The following is a 5390-nucleotide window of genomic DNA, read 5'->3' on the forward strand; positions in this document are numbered from 1 at the left end:
CATGTACATGTACTGCAACTACATGGATTTAAAAGTATTGTGAAATAGGCGCCCTTCATTAGAGATTAGACTACTGATTGAGGGCCTAAATAGTATCGTATACTGCGTACTGGTTTTCTTCCGTAGTGCTGATTGTAGAGGTTGGCTTATTGAAGTTCTTTTTCTTTCTTTCTTTTTCTTCTTTTTTTTTCTTCATACAATTATTCTCTTCATTTGTGTTAACATCCTTCATCTTGGCAAATTGTGTTTTTTTGAATAATAGTACTGGTGGCGTGGCGCCTTGCCTTTTCCTAGACTGTTTCCAGGGACCGGAAACTTGTCTCAACGTTTTCTTTGTACTTCCATGCTTGGCTATCGCCAATCCATCTATTGGGTAGCTCCACGTGAAAGCTTGATAATCTATGGATTTGCAACTCCAAACAATAGGCTCTACTTGCCTTTACCCATTTTGAAGGCTAAGGGTGGAGTGCTCCGGAGTCTTTTCCGGGGTGATGCACACAACTCGGATCCAGCATGCTTGTATGGTGTGTCGCGACTATGGAGAAAGATAATAGACCGTTGCTGTAAGCTTACGATGGCGATCCCAGTGACGAACAGAAGTAAAATAATTAAAATTACATAATATGAATGCGGCAAGCTGCGGCATTATACTTTCAATCAGCCGGATGTGTGAGTTTTCAGAAGAGGACGTTTTCAACTAGAACCCATCCTACTTTTGGCGTGACTCCGATGCACCTGCATTGCAGGTTCTTGGCTAACAAACCACAAGACCCTAGAGATCATTCGCTTGTGGACCTATTCGGCCATTGCGAGTACCTGGGAGGTCTTAGACGAAAATGGTCCAAAGGATTGCTACAAATACGATTACCGGTCCGTAGGGATATCACTCGCCTAGATTTGCTACCACTCGAAGCGAAATGACTTCTTTGCCCCCTAGTCCGTTTGACTAGAAAATTACCAAGAACACATCCGCATACAGCCCATGATGCAACAAGTGTGGAGAACCGACCCTCCCTTGGCCAGTTGCTTTTTTCATCCTCTCAAGTAGACTTGAAGTAGCACTCAAGCTGCTCAAAGTCAGTGAGATACGGAATGAGAAGACTGGTCTTCGAGTGATCTGAAGAGACCATCGAACTGAGCAATGCACGGCGTTCTCAGTCAGGGTGAATTATTTGAACCGGACAACTGAACATGCGGTGTACTGACACCTCGCCGTGGTCTTGTACAGAGCTGAGCAGAACCAGCAGACTGTGTCTCGTGCAGTGCTTACCCTACTTGCATACTGTGCATCGGAATTGCTATCGCAGTCGTTCAAAGAGTGCCGCAACAACAGTCCGCCTCACAGCTGGATTCAGACCTTATCATGGCAGATTATCTTCCTTACGGTTCAAGCCCTGGTTATGCCCAGCAGGTCTCACCTAATATTGTTTATAACATTTTTTTGTGGTCCTCTTTTCTTCTTACAAAAACAATCTATTCCTGTGGTATTGAACACCTCAGCATTTTATTCGGCCTGTCCCGTCAAAAGTCGGCAATTCTAAAGTTGTAGAGTTGTTCTCTTGTAATTATTATTTTAGTGGAACCTGTATTGAGTGACTGAGTTTTATGTTTCTCTACATTGTCGACAGATCTCCTGTGTACCGGTTTTGTGGCACAATGATTATAGCCATTTGTCGTCTCCATTCTTGTGCAATCATGCATATGTAGGTTGGTTCTCTTCATGTAATTGTGACCTATTTCATAGATGTTGGTTGCCTTGTTGCTTTCTCTCCCCTCTCCTCTCACCCAAGCCATTCTGCATAAGCGAAGCTTTGGACGCAGAATACTGCTGCTACACTTCAACGCGGGAATGCGTATAATTATAATGATAATATCAGACACGCGCTGACTATTCCATCAAGCAGAGAGAATTGTGCTAGACGATCGATACAACTATGTATTTACTCCAATTGCAGAAAGCTATGTCCTCTGGTCCAATCCATTTCTCTGTCGCTCGTGTCTTTACTCAAGTTAATAATATTAGCATCAAAATTAATAGAACACTTCTGTGAGGACACCCTACCGCGAGGATGATACATGGCTAAGAGCAAATGCTAGTCTTCTCCTCCATCTTGCCACCTCGAACCGGGTGATCGGGTTAGTGATCAGGAGGTGGCCGGTAGACACATTTTGCACTTCACACGCCGTTCCGGTCACAATGGACCCGGTTCGTAGATCTAGTATGATGTGATTAGCTCAGTGCAAAGGCGAGACTTTAGTAACACTGTTACCGTTTAACCATTCTCCGACGCGTGGTGATCGAATTATTTACTTACAAAGTTACATGTACATAATTATATTGGTCCAGCATGTTTGAAATGTGCATTAGTCCCACCTTGTATTGATTGCCAGGTCGTGCTGCACGTTTTCTTTTCTTATCTTTACAACGCGTCTTCAGGTTGAATGCAGTTGGAATGGGAAACAAGCACGCTAAGAATGACCTGATTGAGTTCCAAGCCCACGTTACGAATGGTGCTGTGAACGGACTCTACTTCATAATTATAATTGTACATTGTACAAGTGTTGTACATGTAAATTTACATGTATGTTTCTCGTCGAACATCATAATCTACGCATTGCAGCCTATGCACCATGCACAATGCTTTTTCTCCTAAAACAAATCATGGAAAAGAGGAACCGGAGAGTGCAAAGTCGGATTTCGCCTCGTTCTTTGCCTTTTGTCGAAAGTAAAATAAATTATGTACGTCAAGGTAGTCACACATGTTTAATGTTCTGGCGCTGAAGCAATCAATCATGAGTGACCCCTTGCAAGAGACCAAAGATTATGACGTCAATATGAACCAGTTGCCTCTCGATAATGAGAAAATCTGCATTTTCAGCACCTGATCCAGCCTGCAGTCCAGGCCAAGACACGCTTCACAACAGCCACATAAATATTGTATGCATTGCTGGACGCAGGCTTGCGCCTGATGCCTCGTGCGACTGAATGCGTGGAGACATGATTCAGTTTTCAAATCTTTTCCTTGTCATACATGTATCTTATCACCATAAAAAAATTATCCGGTCGTTCCTGGTGGAATGCACTGGGTGGACCAGCCCAGCCTCATCATTGTGATAAATAAGGCAAACAGAACAGTAAAATGCTACATAGTCATTACATGGCTGGCATGCACAATAAGTACTAAAGTGTCATGAATTATCTACTTTGGGATCCGTAATGCATGTGGACGACACTCTACAACATGACAGTGTATGCAGTTGTCCGGTTGAAGTGCTTCCCTGGATTGTGCACAGCATGTCTTGGCAGCTCAAAGGCAGATGTTTGTTTTGTTTGCCGTGCTGTAGACCTGCACACCAGTCATGTAGACTTCTAGGCTCTTGAACACACAGCAAAGGCAAAGCCGACATGTCTCCTTCAGGCGGCTGTGCAGTGTTCCCGCGCAGTGGATCTCCCGTGGCACAGGATCTCGGAAAAACGAAGATGAATAATGGTCGCCGCTTTGTCGCCAGGCTTTAATGCGGCCCATAGCACTCACTCACTGTACGGTCTCGAGTGCAGGGCATAGAGCAGGTACATAATGGTCGCCGCTTTGTCGCCAGGCTTTAATGCGGCCCATAGCACTCACTCACTGTACGGTCTCGAGTGCAGGGCATAGAGCAGGTACATGACTCATTGATGCAGCTTGTCCGGAGTGCATTCTTATCCACTCAGAGTAATTGAAGCGAGCGACAAGTGCCCCCGCAGAGGTTACTTTACTCTCAAATGCTCGGGTAGCTTGGGGCTGGAAGCAAAGCCGCACATTCGACAAACTGTAGCTCTCGCATCCGTCTGCAAATATAACCGTTTGAACTTCATCAGAGACCTCACATTCGTCGATGAACAATCTGGAAGGCAGTTCTCAGATTTTATATTGCATCCCGAATATTTCGTGGCTAGCGCCCCCAGCTGCTGAGACAATGGTTCTGACATCGCGAAGGAACAGCTCCGCAGCAAAGGTGAAGGCAGGAGAATTCAAGCGCCAAATCAGTCACCCTGTCATTATACCCGCAAGTGACGCGCAATCCTGCGTTTTACCCTTCAACTCTGCTTTCACATCAGCACAAGTATCGGTAAGTTCCAGGATCTAGTTGCTAAGCTATTGCAACCTCGACATTTTTTTCTAGAAAAAGAACGAACAGCAAATACACGGCTTATAGGCTTTCTTGAAACCCACATTTCAAACCCCGAAAGCTAAGTACCAGGTGCAAATTAGGTGAATAATCGTCGAGATTGGGGGGCAATGCTAATTGCACAAATTTGCGATCAGTTGAGTGGAGTATTCGTCTGCTGGAGTGTTTAGTAACCCCTAGTCATTGTCCAATGAACTAACTGTCTTGATGGGACCGTTTAGGTATTGGCTGTGGCACGCAATTAGAGGAAGTTCTTCAATTAATTGATCTTCTCCGTGTTAACTGTTCTTCCTGTGCAGAAATCAACCTGTTCCACCCTGCCTATGCAGAAGCAGAGGAACGCACCAAATCAGCTGTTCGAAATCAGAGCACGTTCATCAACAATGTCTGGACATCCTCATTACCACCAGCGTACAGCATCGGCAATAACCAGAGCAAGTACGACAGATGATGACAGTAGACCTTCCTCACCTGACAGTGCAATTTGGACGGACATGTCCAGCCCAGACATCGCCTACACTCGTAGCAGGGACGAGATGCAGACACCGACCAATCTCGCACAGTCAGTCAGGGCACAGCAAATCAGAGAGGTGTTTGCCGCGTCGCCAATCAACTTTAGGACGCCGACTCCGTCCAGTGGGTTAACCCCACGTTCTTCTCGCACTTTATCCATGCATCGTAGCAATCCTAACATCCACCGAATCGACACTTCAAGTCTCTGTGAGACCCCTGTACCGCCAAAACGTCGCTCATCAGTCAGCACGTCCCGCCTCAATCGCGTATCCAGCTGTCATGGTCTGAAGCGAAACGCCATTTCCACAAGCAATATGTCATCGGAAGTTCACTTCCAATGCTGGTTAGCTAGGCAACCCCACACCTGGTGCTAAACATTTCTCTGTCATAAACAATGCGCAAAGCACGGATTCAAGATAACTATCATTTCGAGCATCATGGCATGTCATATTCCCTTCAGTCCTCTATTGTGAACGCCGTGTGGTCAACGTTGAGTTTAAGTTTGCTGATAAAATTTATTTACTTCGCATGTCGTTTTGTCAACATTTGAGATGAAATTTACGATCAGAGCTGGAACGTTTCACCGATAATTAACTTTAATCAATTTTGCATTTCTTTGAAATGTTTCTAAGATCTTTGAAATGAACTATTTCACAACGACAAGACAATCAATATTAATCTATTCCCTGCCAGCAGGGTCACAGTAA

The 5390-nt window shown here is 45.0% G+C and overlaps 1 long non-coding RNA gene across 1 annotated transcript; it reads left to right on the forward strand.

The window, feature by feature from the left end:
• Positions 1–3602: 3602 nt before the first annotated feature.
• On the forward strand, positions 3603–5390 carry LOC135810722 (uncharacterized). Its single transcript, XR_010552345.1, has 2 exons — positions 3603–4110; positions 4470–5390. It is a non-coding gene; the product is annotated as an uncharacterized LOC135810722 (long non-coding RNA).

The sequence above is a fragment of the Sycon ciliatum genome, chromosome 2 (genome assembly GCF_964019385.1).
Source record: "Sycon ciliatum chromosome 2, ocSycCili1.1, whole genome shotgun sequence".
Classification (NCBI taxonomy): domain Eukaryota; kingdom Metazoa; phylum Porifera; class Calcarea; order Leucosolenida; family Sycettidae; genus Sycon; species Sycon ciliatum.